Source organism: Balaenoptera physalus (assembly GCF_965194825.1).
Source record: "Balaenoptera physalus genome assembly, chromosome: 6".
Taxonomy (NCBI): Eukaryota; Metazoa; Chordata; class Mammalia; order Artiodactyla; family Balaenopteridae; genus Balaenoptera; species Balaenoptera physalus.
Genome location: NC_138885.1, coordinates 55,251,340 through 55,273,983, shown reverse-complemented (window position 1 = coordinate 55,273,983; position 22,644 = coordinate 55,251,340). Strand labels below are relative to the sequence as shown.

General features: G+C 37.1%; 1 long non-coding RNA gene across 1 annotated transcript in view; it reads right to left on the bottom strand.

Moving 5' to 3' along the window:
* Positions 1-22,644, bottom strand: part of LOC309662435 — a 151,579-nt gene that overhangs the window by 115,904 nt on the left and 13,031 nt on the right. The window lies entirely within an intron of this gene.

Here is a 22,644-nt window from a genome sequence, read left to right as displayed (position 1 = left end):
TAGCCTCTCCTTTTAGCAACATCTATCACCAAAGGGTACGTTTGTTATAGTTGATGAACCTACATTGACACATCACAATCACCTAATGTCCATAGTTTAACATAGGGCTCATTCTTGGTGTTGCACATTCTATGTGTTTAGACAAATGTGTAATGACATGTATCCATCATTATAGTATCATACCAAGTATTTTCACTTCCCTAAAAATGGTCTGTGTTCTGCCTAATCATTCCCCCCCCCCCCACTTTCTGCATTTCCTGGCAACCACTGATCTTTTTACTGTCTCTATAGTTTTGCCTTTACCAGACTGTCATATAGCTGGAGTCATACAGTATGTAGCCTTCTCGGATTGACTTCTTTCACATAGTAATATTCATTTAAAAATTTGTTATGTCTTTTCATGGATTAATAGCTCATGTTTTTTTAGTGCTGAATAATACTTCATTGTCTGATGGTTCAACATCTGAAAGTCAATCACTGTGATATACTACATTAACATAATGAAGGATAAAAATCATGTGATCACCTCAATAGACGCAGAAAAAGCATTTGTCAAAATTTAACATCCTTTCATGATAAAAACTCTGAACAAGTGGGTATCGAAGGAAGTACCTCAAAATAATAAAGGCCATATATGACATGCCCCACAGCTAACGTCATACTCAAAGGTAAAAAACAGAAAGCTTTTCTTCTAAGATCAGGAACAAGACAAGAATGCCCACTCTCACCACTTTTATTCAGTATTGTACTGGAAGTCCTAGACAGAGCAATTAGGTAAGAAAAATAAATGAAAGGCACCCAAATCAAAAAGGAAGAAATAAAGTTGTCACTATTTACAGATGTGAAAATTATTACACTATTTATAACTATTTATTACATATAAAAAACCCTAAAGACTCTACCAAAAAACTGCTAGAAATGATAAACAAATTTAGTAAAGTTGCAGGATACAAAATCAATATACAAAAATGCTTAGGAATAAACTTAACCAAGGAGTTGAAAAATCTTTACAAGAAAAACTATAAAATATTGATGAAAGAAAATGAAGAAAAAAATAAATGAAAAGATATTCTATGCTCTTGGATTGGAAGAATTAATATCATTAAAATGTCCATACTACCCAAAGCAATCTACAGACTCAATGCATTCCTATCAAAATTCCAATGGCATTTTTCATAGAAATAGAACAAACAGTCCTAAAATTTGTGTGGTAACACAAAAGACCACAAATAACGAAAGCAATCTTGAAAAAGAACAAAGCTGGAGGCATCATACATCTTAATTGCAATCTCACTTTTGCATTATTATCCAAAGAAAACAAAATCATTATCTCAAAGAGAGATCTGAACTCCCATGTTTATTGCAGCATTATTCACAATAGCTAAGGTATGGAAACAGCCTAAGGGCCTGTCAATGGATGAACAGATAAAGAAAATGTGATACTCTCTTTCTCTCTCTCTCTCTCTCACACACACACACACACACACCACTGAAATATGATTCAGGCTTAAAAAAGAAGAAAATCTTGTCACTTGCAACAACATAAAGGAACATGGAGGGCATTATGCTAAATGAAATAAACCAGAGAAAGACAAATACTGCATGATATCAGTTATATGTGGAACCTGAAAAAAGAAATGCCAAGTTGAACTCATAAAAACAAGAGTAGAATGGTCGTTTGCCTCCCCATATAAACTTTAGAATCAGTTTGTTAATAGCCATGAAATAACTTGTTGGAATTTTGATTGGGACTGCATTGAATCTATAGATTAAGTTGGGAAGAACTGACATCTTGATGATATTAAGCCTACCTATCCATGAACATGAAACATCTCTCCATTTACTTAGTTCTTTGATTTCATTCAACAGTTTTCTAGTTTTCCTCATATAGATCTCATACATATTTGTTAGATTTATGTTAAGTATTTCTCTACTTACATATATACACATATATATGATATATACATAATTAAATACATTGTTGTTATTACTAGTGTGAACAAACTACTACCTGTTAGATCAACTAAAAAGAAGGAAAACAAAAGTTTTAATTTTACATTTACCTTTACTTATTCCTTCTTTGATGTTCTTCCTTTCTTTATACAGAACCAAGTTTCTGACCTATATTATTTTCCTTCTTGCTAAAGAATTACTTGTAACATTTCTTATAAGGCAGGTCTGGCAACAAAGTCCCTCAATTTTTGTTTGTCTGAGAAAGTATTTACTTCTCCTTCAATTTTGAAGGATAATTTCACAAGGTACAAAATCAAGGTTGGTGAATTTTTTTCTCTCAACACTTGAAATATTTCACTCCACTCTCTTCTTGCTTGCATGGTTTTGAAGGAAGTTGAATGTAATTCTTATCTTCGTTCTGTTTTAGGTGAGGTGTTTCTTCTCTAGCTTCTTTCAGGATTTTTTCTTTATCTCTGATCTTCTGTAGTTTGAAAATGATATGTCTACATGTATTTTGGGGCATTCATCTTGCTTGGTGTTCTCTTAGTTTCCTGGATCCATGATTTGACATCTGTCATTAATTTGGGGGAATTTCTCAGTCATTATTGTTTCAAATATTTCTTCTATTCCTTTCCCTCTTTTTTCTCCTTCTGGTATTCCTATTACACTTATGTTACAACTTTTATAGTTGTTACACATTTTATAGTTGTTCCACAGTCCTTGAATATTCTGTTCTGTTTTTTTCTTCAGTTCTTTGCTTTTCAGCTTTGGAGGTTTCAATTGAGATACACTCAAACTCAGAGATCTTTTCCTCAGCCATGTCCCATATACTAATAAACCCATCAATGGTATTATGTCAATGTTTTGTCAAGGATTTTTGAATTCATATTCATGAGAGATATTGGTCTGTAATTTTCTTTTCTTGTAATGTCTATTTTTGGTTTTGGTATTAGGGTAATGCTGACCTCATAGGATGTATTTCCTCTGTTTGTATCCTCTAAAAGAGATTGGATAGAATTGGTAAAATCTTTCATAAATGCTTGGTAGAATTCACAAGTGAACCCATCAGGGCCTGGTTCTTTCTGTTTTAGAAGGTTATTAATTATTGATTCAATCTCTTTATTGGATATAAGTTTATTCAGATTGCATATTTCTTCTTGTATAAGTTTTGACAGATTGTGCCTTTCAAAATATTGTTTAAAATTTTTATTTCATCTTGGTTATTAAATATGTGAGCACAGAGTTCTTTATAGTATTCCTCTATTATTCTTTTGTGTCCATGGAATTTGTAGTGATATCCCCTCCATTCATGTTTGATATTAATTATTTGTGTCTTCTCCTTCTTAAAAATTAACTTGGCTAGAGACATTAATTTTATTATTTCCAAATAACAAGCTTTTCATTCATTTATTTTCTCTTGATTTCCTGTTTTCAATTTCATTGATTTCTGCTTTTATTTTTATTATTTCTTTTCCACTGTTTACTTTGGATTTAATTTGCTCTTTTTCTAATTTCTTAAAGTGAAAGCTTAGATTATTGATTTTAGATCTTCCTTCCTTGCTCATATATACATTAAATAGTATAGATTTCCCTTGAAGCACTGTTTTCTCTGCATCTCACAAATTTTCTTATGTGTTCATTTTCATTTAATTCAAAGTATTTTTCACTTCTCTTAAGATTTCTCCTTTAACCCATGTTATTTAGAAGTATGTTGTTTAGCCTCCAGGTGTTTAGGGATTTTCCAACTATCTTTCTATTATTGACTTCTAGTTTAATTCCATTGTGGTCTGAAAGCATACAGTGTATGATTCCTATTTTTTTAACTTGATAAGGTGTGTTTTATGTACATATTTTAGAGATTTTTGTGAGACTGGTTATTTGGGGAGAGGATATTGCTAAATATGTGAAAAATTGGTTAGACAATGCCTATTGACTGGAGTGTTTTACTAGTAAATCCTTGACATTTAATGTTCAATCTTAGACTTTATTCTGCAACACCACTTGTACCTATGGGCCAATTTGATGCTGTGTTTTGGCAACTTGTCCCTGCATCAAGTATTGATATATAGCTTTGGCTGGTATTCCACTATTTTAGTCCAGGAAGTAGTGTAAGGCATACACATTTTGGCTGGGTGCAAATTACTATGAGAACAGCTCTCCAGCCCCAGCATTGCAACAAGCCTACAATGCACCTTTTGAAGAAAAAAATTCCCCCTTTGCCATCACTGGTTGAGACAGGTCAGATCTGACATTGCCAAGGGAACCACCTGAGGGCTTTCCTCAACCCTCTGATGGTTGCTTGCTTCACAGAATTTTATCTGTAATTAAATCTATTTTGTCTAATTTAAGAACAGACTCTAGTAAAGATTACGGCTTTAGTGTAAAAGACAGGTAGAATTCTTTTTAATTGCAGACGTTTTAGAGCAGTATAATCTTTTACTCTCACTTTGTTTAGGTTTTTCCAACTTGACTTTGAGTACTACTTAATCTCTTTGTGTCTCAACATTTTAATTTTCTAAAGGGGCAGCCAATTTCAAAAGCCTTTGAAAAAGCGTATATATTGTTTTAAAATATATCTTTTTGAGAGTATTTAAAATTTGGCTGAATTGTAATGAGATGAATTGGCTTAATGTCAGTGCCATAAATTCAGTTAACCTCAAAGTCACTAAACCTGATTTATAAAAAGAGCATAATTCTACATAAAAATCGTGTTTTACACTTCATTAGATTTGATTGATCTCAATCACTGTTATATATTTGCTACAGATTAGCTTAAACAGGATTTCAACTTTTTGGTGCTTCCAGCTTTATATTCCTTAGATTCTAACATATCTTCCTAATTACTTGCCTCCTGATAGATTAAAAATCCTTGTACATTGAAGAGATTAAATATTACTGTGCTTTTAAAGAGATTAGGTTCTCTCTGAGAGAGAAAAAAATGGAACCATTGAAAAAACGGAAGCTTATCGCCCTGCCTGAAATATAATCCTATCCCTGTACAGGGAAGCATACAGAACAGTTCAGTGAACCTTCCCCCAAATGGCATTTTCTTGCTTTCTATCATGTTGGAAAATGGAACTTAAATTCATTTTTTGAATATCTGTATAGTTTTAGTGAGTTTGAGTCTAATGTGGAAGGTCCCTCAGAACTTACCTCAAGATTAGATTTAACTAGCTCAGAACTCAAGGCCTGAGAAAGAACAGGCTAATCTTTGGTGCAAACTTGAGGGAGCCAGAGAGGTCTTTTTTCACAGACCACTACAGTACAAATTATCTGATGGATGCAGTGTTGAGAGGGTATCTGTTGATGTTGATATCAATTTATGATTTTGAAAATAGAAAGTCCAAAGAAACTGATTAGATAACTTGGTCTCAATTCATATCAAGATATAACTTCGGATTTTCAAAACAAGGCAAAGTATATGTATTCTCTATACATATTGCAGAAATAAAACTGGATAGGACTATTTCATAAGAGCACTATTAATTTTCAGTTTAATTTATGCTCCTAGCTTTTTAACCCCTTTGGCTTCTCTTGCAAAATCTATCAAGAAAGGAATTCCAAGGTCAAATTCTGTTTCTACCCTTACCCAGTGGAATGTTAAGAAACGTCATGGTTTGCCACAGGGCAACCAGCACAATCTAGAAAAAGAAAGCAGGATTCCTGGTACCCATTACGAATCTCCTCCTCTGCCTTAATCTTGTTCTAATACTTTATTTATTTATTTATTTATTTATAAGTTCAGGAAGCTCTTATCCAAAGTCCCTTTACTAATTCATACATCAATTAATTCAGCAAGCGTTTTTTATTCAATACCAAGGAAAAGTAATTATTTCTGAAAAATATTCAATGCCATTTCAATCAAATCCCTCTAACCTGCAAAATCCTGACAGCGTGTTTTAGAGAATTTGATGACTCTTTTAAAACTCTTTAGAAAGGAGGCTGTCAGATGTATTGCTGTGTTCACATATGTCCATGCATGAGTGAATAAAGCAATTAAGATATCCTTAGGTAGTATGCTAAACCCTTACAGGGAGACTTTGTTAGAAAACTTGGCATCTTCACCTAGGCTACTGACCTTGCTTCCTTATTTGCACCAAAGCATTTGGTGTCTAAAAATTATGCTTAGGAATTAATTTACCTTTTGCCAACTGATGAGTGAGGTTTATCTTAATTTGAATAAACCATAAATGTCCATTCATCAGTTATGATACTTGTTACGGCAGGCTGCCAAGAAACAGCAGGTGTCTGGTCCAGAGTTTACTCAACTATAAGATGAACCCTTTTCCTGTGTTTGAAAGCTATGAATCCTCTTTTTGACTTTGGGCCAAATATTTAATGGCTCTGAGTCTTGGTTTTCTTGTCTGTAAAGAGGTTGATTATATGGAATGTATATTTTAGTTCTACAATTCTGTGGACATATGATTGATAGCAAAGGAAGAGATTATTGATAGCACTAGCACAGGACCTGACTCAAAACTCTGTGTAAACACAAAGTTAAAGCCAAAACAATGCCTGGGTGATGTATCAGAGTCTGATGTCATACTATAAATGTAATTAGGAAAATGGTCCTCATCCTCAAGAAACTTACCTTCTACTTTGGGCCATAAGACAAACATAAAGAAGTAACAAATGGCAATACATAATGAAGTGTAAGAATAAACATTACCTAAAATCTAAGGGTTGGAAGAGTGCATTGAGATTGTAGCTTACAACTAACTACAACTAACAGTTCCATCATGTCCCCAGTGTCTCTTTCTTTGCCCATAGACTTTATTTTTTTTTAAATATTTATTTATTAAAAAAAAATCTTTATTGAAGTATAATTGCTTTACAGTGGTGTGGTAGTTTCTGTTGTATAACTAAGTGAATCAGCTATACGTATACACATATCCCCAATCTCCTCCCTCTTGCGTCTCCCACCCACCCTCCCTATCCCACCCCTCTAGTTTGACAAAAAGCACTGAGCTGATCTCCCTGTGCTATGTGGCTGTTTCCCACTAGCTATCTATTTTACATTTGGTAGTGTATATATGTCCATGTCACTCTCTCACTTCGTCCCAGCTTACCCTTCCCCCTCCCCGTGTCCTGAAGTCCATTCTCTACATCTGCATCTTTATTCCTGCCTTGCCCCTAGCTTCTTCAAAACCATTTATTTTTTTAGATTTCATATATATGTGTTAGCATATGGTATTTGATTTTCTCTTTCTGACTTACTTCACTCTGTATGACAGACTCTAGGTCCATGCACGTCACTACAACTAACTCACTTTCGTTTCTTTTTATGGCTGAGTAATATTCCATTGTACATATGTGCTACATCTTCTTTATCTATTCATCTGTCAGTGGACACTTAAGTTGCTTCTATGTCCTGGCTATTGTAAATAGAGCTGCAATGAACATTGGGGTACATGACTCTTTTTGAATTATGGTTTTCTCAGGGTATATGCCCAGTAGTAGGATTGCTGGGGTGTCTGGTAGTTCTATTTTTTGTTTTTTAGGGAACCTCCATACTGTTTTCCACAGTGGATGTATCAATTTACATTCCCACCAACAGTGCAAGAGGGTTCCCTTTTCTCCACACGCTCTCCAGCATTTATTGTTCGTAGATTATTTGATGATGGCCATTCTGACCGCTGTGAGGTGATATCTCATTGTAGTTTTGATTTGCATTTCTCTAATGATTAGTAATGTTGAGCATCCTTTCATGTGTTTGTTGGCAATCTGTATATCTTCTTTGGAGACATGTCTATTTAGGTCTTCTGCCCAGTTTTGGATTGCGTTGTTTCTTTTTTTGATATTGAGCTGCATGAGCTGCTTGTATACTGTGGAGATTAATCCTTTGTCAGTTGTTTCATTTGCAAATATTTCTCCCATTCTGAGCGTTGTCTTTTGTCTTGTTTATTGTTTCCTTTGCTGTGCAAAAGCCTTTAATTTTCATTAGGCCCCATTTGTTTATTTCTGTTTTTATTTCCATTTCTTTAAGAGGTGGGCTAAAAAGGATCTTACTCTGATTTATGTCATAGAGTGTTCTGCCTATGTTTTCCTCTAAGAGTTTTAAAGTGTCTGGCCTTACATTTAGGTCTTTAATCCATTTTGAGTTTATTTTTGTGTATGGTGTAGGAAGTGTTCTAATTTCATTCTTTTACATGTAACTGTCCGCTTTTCCCAGCACCCCTTATTGAAGAGGCTGTCTTTTCTCCGTTGTATATTCTTGCCTCCTTTTTCAAAGATAAGGTGACCATATGTGCGTGGGTTTATCTCTGGACTTTCTGTCCTGTTCCATTGATCTATATTTATGTTCTGTGCCAGTACCATACTGTCTTGATTACTGTAGATTTGCAGTATAGTCTGAAGTCAAGGAGCCTGATTCCTCCAGCTCTGTTTTTCTTTCTCAAGATTGTTTTGGCTATTTGGGGTCTTTTGTGTTTCCATAAAATTGTGAAATTTTTGTTCTTTTTCTGTGAAAAATGACATTGGTAGTTTGATAGGGATTGCACTGAATCTGTAGATTGCTTTGGGTAGTATAGTCATTTTCACAATATTGATTCTTCCAATCCAAGAACATGGTATATCTCTCCATCTGTTTGTATCATCTTTAATTTCTTTCATCAGTGTCTTATAGTTTTCTGCAGACAGGTCCTTTGTCTCCTTAGGTAGGTTCATTCCCAGGAATTTTATTATTTTTGTTGCAGTGGTAAATGGGAGTGTTCCCTTAATTTCTCTTTCAGATTTTTCATCATTAGTGTATAGGAATGCAAGAGATTTCTGTGCATTAATTTTGTATCCTGCTACTTTACCAAATTCATTGATTAGCTCTAGTAGTTTTCTGGTAGCATCATTAGGATTCTATATGTAGAGTATCATGTCATCTGCAAATAGTGACCGTTTTACTTCTTCTTTTCCAATTTGGATTCCTTTTATTTCTTTTTCTTCTCTGATTGCTATGGCTAAAACTTCCAAAACTATGTTGAATAATAGTGGTGAGAGTGGGCAACCTCGTCTTGTTCCTGATCTTAGTGGAAATGGTTTCAGTTTTTCACCATTGAGAACAATGTTGGCTGTGGGTTTGTCGTATTTGGCCTTTATATGTTGAGGTAAGTTCCCTCTATGCCTACTTTCTGGAGGGTTTTTATCATAAAAGGGTGTTGAATTTTGTCAAAAGCTTTTTCTGCATCTATTGAGATGATCATATGGCTTTCACCCTTCAATTTGTTAATATGGTGTATCACATTCATTGATTTGCATATGTTGAAAAATCCTTGCATTCCTTGGATAAACCCCACTTGATCATGGTGTATGATCCTTTTAATGTGTTGTTGGATTCTGTTTGCTACTATTTCTTTGTGGCTTTTTGCATTTATGTTCATCAGTGATATTGGCCTGTAGTTTTCTTTTTGTGACATCTTTGTCTGGTTTTGGTATCAGGGTGAGGGTGGCCTCATAGAATGAGTTTGGGAGTGTTCCTCCCTCTGCTATATTTTGGAACAGTTTGAGAAGCATAGGTGTTAGCTCTTCTCTAAATGTTTGATAGAATTCGCCTGTGAAGCCATCTGGTCCTGGGCTTTTGTTTGTTGGAAGATTTTTAATCACAGTTTCAATTTCAGTGCTTGTGATTAGTCTGTTTATATTTTCTATTTCTTCCTGGTTCAGTTTCGGGAAGTTGTGCTTTTCTAAGAATTTGTCCATTTCTTCCATGTTGTCCATTTTATTGGCATATAGCTGCTTGTAGTAATCTCTCATGATCCTTTGTATTTCTACAGTGTCAGTTGTTACTTCCCCTTTTTCATTTCTAATTCTATTCATTTGAGTCTTCTCCTTTTTTATCTTGATGAGTCTGGCCAATGGTTTATCAATTTTGTTTATCTTCTCAAAGAACCAGCTTTTATTTTTATTGATCTTTGCCATTGTTTCCTTCATTTCTTTTTCATTTATTTCTGATCTGATCTTTAGGATTTGTTTCCTTCTGCTAACTTTGGGTTTTTTTCGTTCTTCTTGCTCTAATTGCTTTAGGTGTAAGGTTAGGTTGTTTATTTGAGATTTTTCTTGTTTCTTGAGGTAGGATTGTATTGCTATAAACTTCCCTCTTAGAACTGCTTTTGCTGCATCCCATAGGTTTTGGGTAGTTGTGTTTTCATTGTCATTTGTTTCTAGGTATTTTATGATTTCCTCTTTGATTTCATCAGTGATCTCTTGGTTGTTTAGTAGTGTATTGTTTAACCTCCATGTGTTTGTATTTTTTTTACAGTTTTTTCCTGTAGTTGATATCTAGTCTCATAGAATTGTGGTTTGAAAAGATACTTGATATAATTTCAATTTTCTTAAATTTACCAAGGCTTGATTTGTGACCCAAGATATGATCTATCCTGGAGAATGTTGCATGAGCATTTGAGAAGAAAATGTATTCTGTTGTTTTTGGATAGAATGTCCTATAAGTATCAGTTAAGTCCATCTTGTTTAATGTGTCTTTTAAAGCTTGTGTTTCCTTATTTATTTTCATTTTGCATGATCTGTCCATTGGAGAAAGTGGGGTGTTAAAGTCCCCTACTATTATTGTGTTACTGTCAATTTCCCCTTTTATGGCTGTTAGCATTTGCCTTATGTGTTGAGGTGCTCCTTTGCTGGGTACATAAATATTTACAATTGTTATATCTTCTTCTTGGATTGATCCCTTTATCATTATGTAGTGTCCCTCTTTGTCTCTTGTAATAGTCTTCATTTTAAATTCTATTTTGTCTGATATGAGAATTGCTACTCCAGCTTTCTTTTGTTTTCCATTTGCATGGAATATCTTTTTCCATCTCCTCACTTTCAGTCTGTATATGTCTCTAGGTCTGAAGTGGTTCTTTTGTAGGCAGTGTATATATGGGTCTTGTTTTTGTATCCACTCAGCCAGTCTATGTCTTTTGGTTGCAGCACTTAATCCATTTACATTTAAGGTACTGATCGATATGTATGTTCCTATTACCATTTTCTTAATTGTTTTGGGTTTATTATTGTAGGTCTTTTCCTTCTCTTGTGTTTCCTGCCTAGAGAAGTTCCTTTAGCATTTGTCGTAAAGCTGGTTTGGTGGTGCTGAATTCTCTTAGCTTTTGCTTGTCTGTAAAGGTTTTAATTTCCCTGTCAAATCTGAATGAGATCCTTGCTGGGTAGAGTAATCTTGTTTGTAGGTTTTCCCTTTCATCACTTTAAATATGTCCTGCCACACCCTTCTGGCTTGCAGAGTTTCTGCTGAAAGATCAGCTGTTAACCTTATGGGAATTCCCTTGTATGTTATTGGTTGTTTTTCCCTTGCTGCTTTTAATATTTTTTCTTTGTATTTAATTTTTGATAGTTTGATCAATTTGTGTCTTACCGTGTTTCTCCTTGGATTTATCCTGTATGGGACTCTCTGCACTTCCTGGACTTGATTGACTATTTCCTTTCCCATATTCGGGAAGTTTTCAACTATAATCTCTTCAAATATTTTCTCAGTCCCTTTCTTTTTCTCTTCTTCTTCTGGGATCCCTATAGTTCGAATGTTGATGTGTTTAATGTTGTCCCAGAAGTCTCTTACACTGTCCTCAATTCTTTTCATTCTTTTTTCTTTATTCTGCTCTGCAATAGTTATTTCCACTATTTTATCTTCCAGGTCACTTATCCGTTCTTCTGCGTCAGTTATTCTGCTATTGATTCCTTCTAGAGAATTTTTAATTTCATGTACTGTGTTGTTCATCATTGTTTGTTTGCTCTTTAGTTCTTCTAGGTCCTTGTTAAACGTTTGTTGTATTTTCTCCATTCTATTTCCAAGATTTTGGATCATCTTTACTATCATTACTCTGAATTCCTTTTCAGGTAGACTGCCTATTTCCTCTTCATTTTTTTTGGTCTGGTGGGTTTTTACTTTGCTCCTTCATCTGCTGTGTGTTTCTCTGTCTTCTCATTTTGCTTAACTTACTGCATTTGAGGTCTCCTTTTTTGCAGGCTGCAGGTCATAGTTCCTGTTGTTTTGGGTGTCTGCCCCCAGTGGGTAAGGTTGGTTCAGTGGGTTGTGTAGGCTTCCTGGTGGACTGGACTGGTGTCTGTATTCTGGTGGATGAGGCTGGATCTTGTCTTTCTGGTGGACAGGACCGCATCCAGTGGTGTGTTTTGGGATGTCTGTGAACTTATTATGATTTTAGGCAGCCTCTCTGCTAATGGGTGGGGTTGTGTTCCCGTCTTGCTAGCTGTTTGACATGGGGTGTCCAGCACTGTAGCTTGCTGGTCGTTGAGTGGAGTTGGGACTTAGCATTGAGATGGAGATCTCTGGGAGAGCTTTCTTCATTTGATATTACATGGAGCCGAGAAGTCTCTGTTGGACAAATGTCCTGAAGTCGGCTCTGCCACCTCAGAGGCACAGGCCTGACACTTGGCCGGAGCACCAAGACCCTGTCAGCCACGTGGCTCAGAAGAAAAGGGAGAAAAAAAAGAAAGAAAAAAAAAATTAAAACAATTAAAATAAAAAATATATTATTAAAAATTTAAAAAAAGGAAAGAAAGAAAGAAGAGAACAACCAAACCAATAAACAAATCCACCAATGATAACAAGTGCTAAAAACTATACTAACAAAAACAAAAAACCCAAAAAACAAAATTGGACAGACAGAACCCTAGGACAAATCGTAAAAGCAAAGCTATACAGACACAATCACTCAAAAAAGCTTACACCTACACACTCAGAAAAAGAGAAAAAGGAAAAAATATATATATATTAAAAAAAGTAAGAGAGCAACCAAATCAATAAACAAATTTACCAATGATTATAAGCTCTAAATACTAAGCCAATATAAACATAAAACCAGAAACAAATTAGATGCAGAAAGCAAACCCCAAGTCCACAGTTGCTCCCAAAGACCACTGCCTCAATTTTGGGATGATTCGTTGTCTATTCAGGTATTCCACAGATACAGGATACATCAGGTTGATTGTAGAGATTTAATCCACTGCTCCTGAGGCTGCTGGGGGAAATTTCCCTTTCTCTTCTTTGTTCCCGCAGCTCCTGCGGTTCAGCTTTGGGTTTGGCCCCACCTCTCCCTGTAGGTCACCTGAGGGCATCTGTTCCCCGCCCAGACTGGATGGGGTTAAAGTAGCAGCTGATGCATAGCACAGGGAGATCAGCTCGGTGGTTCGTGACCACCTAGAGGGGTGGGATAGGGAGCGTGGGAGCAAGATGCAAGAGGGAGGAGATATGGAGATGTATGTATATGTGTAGCTGATTCACTTTGTTATGCAGCAGAAACTAACACACCCTTGTAAAGCAAATATATTCCCATAAAGATGTTTAAAAAATAAAAATAAAAAATAAAAATAAAGTAGCAGCTGATTAGGGGCCTCTGGCTCACTCAGGCCAGGGAGAGGGAGGGGTACGGAATGCGGGGCGAGCCTGCTGCAGCAGAGGCTGGCGTGACGTTGCACCAGCCTGAGGTGCACCGTGTGTTCTCCTGGGGAAGTTGTCCCTGGTTCACAGGACCCTGGCAGTGGTGGGCTGCACAGGCTCCCAGGAGGATAGGTGTGGCTAGTGACCTGTGCTTGCACACAGGCTTCTTGGAGGCTGCAGAAGCAGCCTTAGTGTTTCATGCCCGTCTCTGGTGTCCGTGCTGATAGCCACAGCTCATGCCCGTCTCTGGAGCTCCTTTAGGTGGTGCTCTGAATCCCCTCTCCTTGTGCACCTGAAAACAATGGTCTCTTGCCTCTTAGGTAGTTCCAGACTTTTCCCCGGACTCCCTCCCGGCTAGCTGTGGCACACTAGCCCCCTCAGGCTGTGTTTACGCAGCCAACCCCAGTCCTCTCCCTGGGATCTGACCTCCGAAGCCCGAGCCTCAGCTCCCAGCCCCCGCTCGCTCAGATGGGTGAGCAGACAAGCCTCTTGGGCTGGTGAGTGCTGGTTGGCACCGATCCTCTATGCGGGAATCTCTCCACTTTGCCCTCTGCACCCCTGTTGCTCTCCTCCATGGCTCTGAAGCTTCCCACCCACCCCGCCGTATCCTCCAGTGAAGGGGTTTCCTAGTGTGTGCTAACTTTTCCTCCTTCACATCTCCCTCCCAGAAGTGCAGGTCCTGTCCCTATTCTTTTGTCTCTGTTTTTTCTTTTTTCTTTTGCCCTACCCAGGTACGTAGGGAGTTTCTTGCCTTTTGGGAAGTCTGAGGTCTTCTGCCAGTGTTCAGTAGGTGTTCTGTAGGGGTTGTTCCACATGTAGATGTATTTCTGATGTATTTGTGGGGAGGAAGGCGATCTCCACGTCTCACTCCTCCACCATCTTGAAGGTCCCCCCCACAGACTTTAATATAATGTGGAACAATGGATTCTCCAAAACCAAATAGAATTATGGTAACTTGAAAATATTGCAACCCAATATTCAATGACAATCCAAACTTTAAACTAATGTTCTACTAAGAGGAAAAATAATAGAAAGTAAGGAAGGATTATATTATATACCCTCGACATTTTCTTTTTTCTCAGCTTAGGAAATGGTGACTTACAAACACTGTTTTACTTTGTTGGTTTTGTTCTACAGCTGACTGAAAGAGAAGTCATTAAAACATATTGGCATTGCATGTAATATTTATTACCTGTGTGATTACATGGCAGAAGGATATGATAGCTTTTACAGAAGGTGCACAATTACAGTGAAGGAGAATGCCTTAATCCTTGTTACTGTTGTAATTTTGGTCAGTAGAATTCTGTATCTATTTTTGCTAATGTAAAACAACGTGAAAAATTCCTTGTTTTCAGTGATTTCAGAACACTCCTTTTTCCAATTTATCTTATATTTTGGTGCTCTTTTTGTGCACAATCATGTTCATTTTTATTATTATTATCGTTAGTCCTTTGACCTTTTTACTAGCATGAATGTGCAGGAATAAGTGCTTCTTGCCACACTTACAAAAAGGCATTTCATTTGACAATGTTTTTAATTTGTTAAATTTGGAGTGCATTCTAATTTATTTCATATATATCTTCATCTGTCGATGGAATCACTAATACGAAGCAAAGAAGTCTAAAAGCATCTTTCTGATTAGTGCTTGGAGTAGATTCTGCCTGTACCACAAAAGCTTTCTAAATCATTAGCTTTCTATTTAAGACATTTTCCTCTTCAAGTTGATTTGACTTCTTAGGCTGGTGGTCAGAAGATGAGAGAAAGTAAATTGAAATTTAAAAAAGCAAAAGTAACTGAAAAAAGAAAACTCACAATATATCTTTTAGTTCTCTGGAAAAGGAAGTTCAAAAACTAAAGACATCATTTGTCTTTTTTTTCTTTTAAAAAATTTGGTGTGGTACCCAAAGTCCAGCACGATTTTTGATCCTACAGTGTTACAATGTATGTAGAATGCACTTAGCTCAGAAATACCTCCAATACAATAGATCCCAAATGCTTTCTTTTAAAATTCAGGCCAGGTTTTCTGAAATGGAAATGCGCATGCAACTCATTTGTAGGACTGAACATACATCTTACACTATATACTGGCATTAAATTGAAACCTGAACGATGAGAAGTCATTTGTGTGGGCAGGAAGCCAAATCATTCCTGGAGTTCTACACGCAGGCAATAATTTACATCAACAGGTAGAAAACATGTTATGTGCTTTTGGTACAGTGATGCCGAAGAGCTTGGTGATGACTCATAACTCAACTATCATTTAAAAATGCTCAAGGGCTTCCCTGGTGGCGCAGTGGTTGAGAGTCTGCCTGCCAATGCAGGGGGCATGGGTTCGAGCCCTGGTCTGGGAGGATCCCATATGCCGCGGAGCAGCTGGGCCCGTGAGCCACAACTACTGAGCCTGCGCGTCTGGAGCCTGTGCTCCGCAACAAGAGAGGCCACGACAGTGAGAGGCCCGCGCACTGCGATGAAGAGTGGCCTCCACTCGCCGCAACTGGAGAAAGCCCTCGCACAGAGACGAAGACCCAACGCAGCCAAAAATAAAAATAATAAATAAAGAATAAATTAAAAAATTAAAAAAAAAAAAAAAAATGCTCAAAAAACATGGGAAAATTGATGAGAACCTGCTCTTGTTTAAATTCAAAGGCAAAGGAGTCCTTGAGCTCTGACAAGGTGAATCATGGAACAGGACTAAAGATAGATAGATAGATAGATAGATAGACAGATAGATAGAAAGAAAGAATACAATATTATGTTTTGAGTTTCACTTCTTTCTTATTTCTATTACCATAAGGGACTTGAAAGAAAAATTAAAGACATCTTTTTTTCTATTCATCTTCTCACAGATTTAAGATAAATTAAATGACTTTTTAACCCTTTCCATTTTTGTCACTGTGATTGGCTCCATCAGTTTCCGTTATCTCCTCCCTATTTCCCATGGAATTGTCAATCGTGAACAGACGGATATAAGCCATTTCCCTTAAAATTAGTTATACCTATGTTCTGAACCAGTCGGTGGGAGCAAATAGACAGATTGAATAAATGAACAACCCCCAGCCTGTAGTCCTCCCTCTTCCAGAACAGTCAGAATTCCAAAGACAATCCCCACACCACGATCACTGTAGATTCATGGTTGAATACCACTTTTCCAGTTCCAAACTACTGGATTTTCCTGTATAACATGAAATGACCATTGATGTTCTTTTGTCCTTGAACCCTGCCCAGAACATCTCTATACATATAATTCGTTTTTTGAAGAGAAAAAGGATTTCACCCTTTGTTCTCATTAACCAACAGGAACTGAACAAAAGCAGTCACTGGACACATCAAGAATGGCCACATCTAACCATGGCTTCAAATCTGACAGGTGTTTCCCATCCAACCACATTGCAAGAGTGCTGCCATTATTCCCATGTAACTGTACATGTCAAAAAGTCATCCTGCCATAGTTTGGGTTCCAGTGTACACTGCAAAGTGAAATCAGGCACATTCCATTTTGGTGATACAACGTGCCTCTGCTGCTGGTGTGGAGAGCTGTTTCTTCCTGAAGCTGGGCTCAGAAATGTCTGAGTTTCGGGGACAGGGGATCTGGTCATTATTTTCTTGGCAGTGCTCACATCAGCTCTCATGTGACTGAAGGAAAGTTTAAATCTCGAATTCTGAAGAGTCTCAAGCAATAACATTACAAGTTTCAACAGGTGGTACTGTTCAAATATTCACACAAAGTGCTTCCTTTGTCATTAAAACCTAACCTGTGATCTCTCTGGAGTGAAACGGAGTATTGTTTTTAAAATGCTGGAGTGGATCACTCCTTTAGCTAGGACAAAGAGTGCTTTTTTCTGGTTGGGCATGAGAGGGTCCTTGAATAAATTTGGTAAAGAGTGACTTGTGAATAAGTAAAAACATGAACCACAGATGTTACTTAATTTTCATTGCTGGCAGGGTTTAACTCTCCTCTACAATGAGGGATAGCCCTACTCTTACAGAGAATACAGTCTTCACTGAAATAGACTCCCAAACACTAACTTAACACTATGTGACGGATGTATACGAGTGCTAATGAGAGGAAGCATCACATAGTGGTAAAGGATGCAATGACCCGGGTCCATACGGCAGCTCTGCCACTTCCTGTCTGTCTGATCCTGAGCAACATACATAACTTCTCCGTACCTCATTTTCCTCATATGTAAAATAGGCACAATAGCGATGCTCATCTTATACAGTTTTGTGAAATTAAATAACTTACCTCTTAGAAGAGTCCTTGGCACATAGAAAGCACTTGATAACTGTGAACTATTATTGCTATTACTATAATTACAGTGACAAGCTGGGGGAGTGATTCATCTTCCTGGGTAAAGGAAAGGAAACAGAATGAGAGAAAGTGGCAGAAAAGCTGTCTTGAAGGTTGATTAGAAGTTTGGCAAGTAGACCAGACATTATTTAGGGTTGGGGAGAACACTGTTAGGTCTGTAAATGACAGGATGTTTACAGACCTAACTCATTCAAGGGAACTTCACAAGTGATATATAAACATGTTGGTAAAATTTTTATATGTTATGGAAAAAACAATTCAAATTAATGTCAAAGTTGCAAAAAATTTAAAGAAAATACTTTTATGAGCTTGCGGCTCTTATAACATGTAAAAAGTTGAGCCTTTCCAAAGGCAAGGACCTTGTGTTGGTCATCTTTATATTCACTTATACGTATTGAATAAAATCAATATAAGCTTCATATTCATATTATTTTAGCCATTTCCCCATGACATGCTTCCTGCCAGTAGCAAGCTGGAGTCACCTGCCTTCAGCTGTAGGCAAAATTCATCCTGACACGACTCTTTACTTCTCATCTAATAATCCTGAACTCTGTGTGTTAGAACAATCATTCACTGTTGCTCAGGGAATAATCGCTACACTATTATTTACTGCACAATCCTGATTGATGACATTTTTGACTGAGTCAGGCAAATATGCATATTCAAGGGAATGGACTCAGGAAGTTACTGGAGAAACTCTTTAGAGGCCAGAAATTGGCTGACTTTGTAAAGCGCTGTGCAATACAAGAATTTATCATAAGCTAGAAGCATTTCTTTTGCACAAGGAATATTTTCTCATTCCAAAGGGAATTTTGGCCTTAGAAAGACGGCCTTATAAAAACATCCTTTGCGTGGTGGACAGCACACTCTAATACAATGGATTCCATGAAATAAAGGATTATGACAGATTCATTTGTTTCTGCTTCAGCATTTAGCACTCCCCACCTTCCCAGCTATCCTGTCACACAGGGTTTGGTGTTCTAGGGTAGATGCAGAGGAGTTGTACACGCTCCAAGTCTGAGAATGACTTGTCTGGTATAGAATGAAAGTTCTACTTCTCCTTCTTGTATGTCCTTTACTGCCTTTAGATCCTAGAAGTTTTAATAACCAATCTATTCACATATTAGAGACTCATTTCTCTAATTTCATGAGATCTCTTTGTAATGTTTCCTGAAATATTAACAGTTTCATTCACCCTAATCTGCCTGGTAGCAGGTAAAGTTAAATTGACTTGTCTGGTTGTGGCTATCCATATCCTGAACAAAAATTAATTGTAATAACTCATCTTTATACATCTCTATTTAAATTTTAAAAAGTTTTTGATGTTTACAAGGGACTTTTCCAGAAGTAAGTCACCATATTGATTCCAAGGAATTAAGTAGTTGAGAAAAATAAGGCTGAGTAGGAATCTGGTTCTTTCCAAATAACTCCTTGGTGTCTACTCATTTAATAAGTATGTACCATTGGTGAGGAAATAGAAAAAAAATGGACCTTTACGGGATCCTAAGTAATAGATATCTAAGTAATAGAGTCTTCTCTTTTAACTAATAATAAATCACTGATAAACACTCTTGGGATGTGTCTACAAAAATGTATCCTCTGTTTTTACCAATCTGTTTAATGTATAGCCTAATAGAAGACAGCTAGTTCTCACATCTGCTTCTGTGTTCAGTCTATTGCAATATCACACATGTAGTCCCTGGAAAACTCTGCTTGTGAGAGTCTAAAAGTGGAAAAGACAAAGAAGGTCCTAGTATGATTATAGGAATAATTTTGACTTCGCAGGCCCCTGCTATTTTAGATTACCTGTTTCTTCTTGTGTCCATCTTTGTAAGTTGTGTTACTCAAGAAATGTGTTCCTATAAGTTGTCAAATGTATTAGCATAAAGTTGTTTATAAAATTTCCTGATTATCTTTCTATTATCAGTGGGATCTGTAAGATAGCGCCTGTTTCATTCCTGTTATTTATAATTTGGGTTTTCTCTCTTTTTATTAATCTGTCTACTTAAGGTTTTATCACTGTAATTTATTATTTTCAAAGCACTACTTTTTACTGAATGTTGGACATTATATATGATACGTTGTAGGGAGTCCAGATTATGATGTCTTCCTTTAAAGAGTGTTGAGTTTTGTTCCAGCAACTAATTAAATTACTTGTGGATCCTTTTGATCTTGTCAGGCTTAATGTTATTCTTTGTTAGTTTCGGATCTATTTTGGTTTTGCCTTCATCCTAGGGTGTGGCTCTTACTCTAGAGTATGGTGCATACCTGGAAGGTTTGGCCTTTCTAGGGTTTAAACTGAGGATCTGAGGAATTCAGTAAGATCTTTCCACTGTAGCTAGAGTGGAATTCCAACATTATCTGGCACTGCATGACTTCTGATGTCTTCCTTAGCTGTCAGCCATGCAGGAGCTTCTCCCAGCTACCCCTCTTCCCCATGCAGCTCCTTGCTATCAGATACTCTTTTCTTCTTGTTCCAGTTGCTTCAGCACCCCCAACTCTGATCTCAGCTTCTTTTTTTGTTCAGCAAAAGCTTTGCCTTTGGCAGCCTGTGCCAGCTGGTAAGTGTCTCCAGGCAGAAAGAAAGGGCAAATATGGGGGTCAACTTATGTATTTTTCTTCTCTCAAAGTTCACAATCCTGTGGTCCCTGTGTCCCAATTACTGAGAACACTTGCCTCATGAATATTGTCTCATTGTTTATGGCGAGACAGGTCCAGTACAAGTTACTCTGGCATAAATGTAAGTAGAAGTCCCTGCACCCCTGTTTTTTAAAATTTTTATTGGAGTATAGTCGATTTACAATGTTGTGTTAGTTTCAGGTGTACAATGAAGTGAATCAGTTATACATATACATATATCCATTTTTCTTTTTAGGTTCTTTTCCCATATAGGTTATTACAGAGTACTGAGTAGAGTTTCCTGTGCTATACAGCAGGTTCATATTAGTTATCTATTTTATATATAGTAGTGTGTATATGTCAATCCCAGTCTCCCAGTTTATGCCTCCCCCCCTTATCCCCTGGTAACCATAAGTTTGTTTTCTACATCTGTGACTCTACTTCTGTTTTGTAAATAAGTTCATTTGTACCCTTTTTTCTTTTAGATTACACGTATGAGCGATATCTTATGACATTTGTCTTTCTGTGTCTGACTTACTTCACTCAGTACAACAATCTCTAGGTCCATCCATGTTGTTGCAAATGGCATTATTTTGTTCTTTTTCATGGCTGAGTACTATTCCATTGTATATATATACCACATCTTCTTTATCCATTCTTCTGTTGATGGACATTTAAGTTGTTTCCATGTCCTGGCTATTGTAAATAGTGCCACAATGAACGTTGGAGCCTGCACACCTGTTTTTTTAAAAGTACTAGTTAGCAAATTAAATTTTTGGACTCAACATTATCCTTTTATCACATGAATCAAGCTTCAAAATTCCAAGAAATTGAAATTTTCGGTGCTCAAACAATTAAAAGTAAAACAATAACACCACTTGACTTCTCTCACAGAATGATCAATGCATAATAGAAGATTCCCAGATTTTTCCAGTCTTGAATTCTCTCATATCTGATTGACTGTCTTAGAACTTTTTAGTAACTTCTATGAATGTTTCACATCCTCTCTCTGTTCAGTTAGCATTATTCTTCTCATACTATCCTATGTCTACTACCTTATACCTTCTGAATTTTTTTCCTCTGATCATCCCTTTCTCTTGAATACCATTTCCTCCCTAAATTTGCCCATAACCTCTACTCTTGCCTGTAATTCTTTCAGAAAAAAATAAATATACATGTGCACTCACTGTATGCCACGCCCTGTGCTAAGCATTGTAAACAAAGCAAAATACATAAAAGATAAGGTCCTTAGCTCTTATGGATCTTATATACTATAGAATATGTCTTAATTAAGGTTCCCCTGAAAGCAGAGCATGAGGCAAAATCTTGAATACTGGTCACTGATGGTAAATTTGAAGGTGATCCCAGGAAACAGGGATGAGGGGGAAGAGAGTGCAAGACGGGAAAAGAGGACCAGCCAATATTAAGGTTGCTGCTATCGTAACAGGGGCTTGACTTCTGCTGAGCTCTCCTGAGAAATAACAAAAGACCTGCCAGACTGGTTCACTTGAAGACTGGGAGACTGAAGCATTCGTTCACTTGTTCCCAACTCCCACTGGCTGTGCTTGTGCTTGGGTGGAGCAGGTACCTAGGGGCCAGAGAAAACCCTGGAACAGGAAGTAGGAAAACAAGTGGAGTATGCTGAGAAGGGTCGCCATTAGGGAAGTAAGTCTGAGCTTGCAGGGAATTGTCTAATCGCAGCTGCAGTTGACATGAGGGTGGGTCACGGGATGCGACATGTGGCCCCTGAGGCAGCTGTCACAGGTGAATATATCTGAGCAAACACAGATAGACCCTGAAACATATAAGTACTATGATAAAAAAAAGTGGCAATGTGATAGAGCGAATGGGTGGTATGTGAGTGTGTGTGCGTGCACAAGCTCAAGATATAAGTTCATTTTGGGTGGTTTGAAAGGACTCTGGGGAGATGGCATTTGAGCTGATATCTAAGGAATAGGGAAGAGGCAGGGTGTAGAGGAAGAGGGTTCTAGGCAGATGAAGAGCAAGTGCAAAGGTCCTAGGATGGCATGATCGTGGCTTGTTTAGGGAGCAAATGGCGGAGGCCTCCTGAGAGCAGAGCAGGATGGTAAGAGATGTAGGCAGGGACTAGATTAGATCACTCAGTCTGTGAGGCCATGGTAAGGAGTTTGGAATTTATTCTAAGTCCCTTGGAAGACCATCGGAATATTTTATGCAAGGGAGTGATATTATCTTATTTTTGTTTTAAATGATACTGTGAGAACATAATGGTTCTGATTCATCCATGTTAAGTATTCCTGAAGATTTCAATGCAGTTACAATAGCTAATACTGGAAAATATGCCTTATTTTGGTTTTATCTTCAATTATATATAAATCACTAAAAT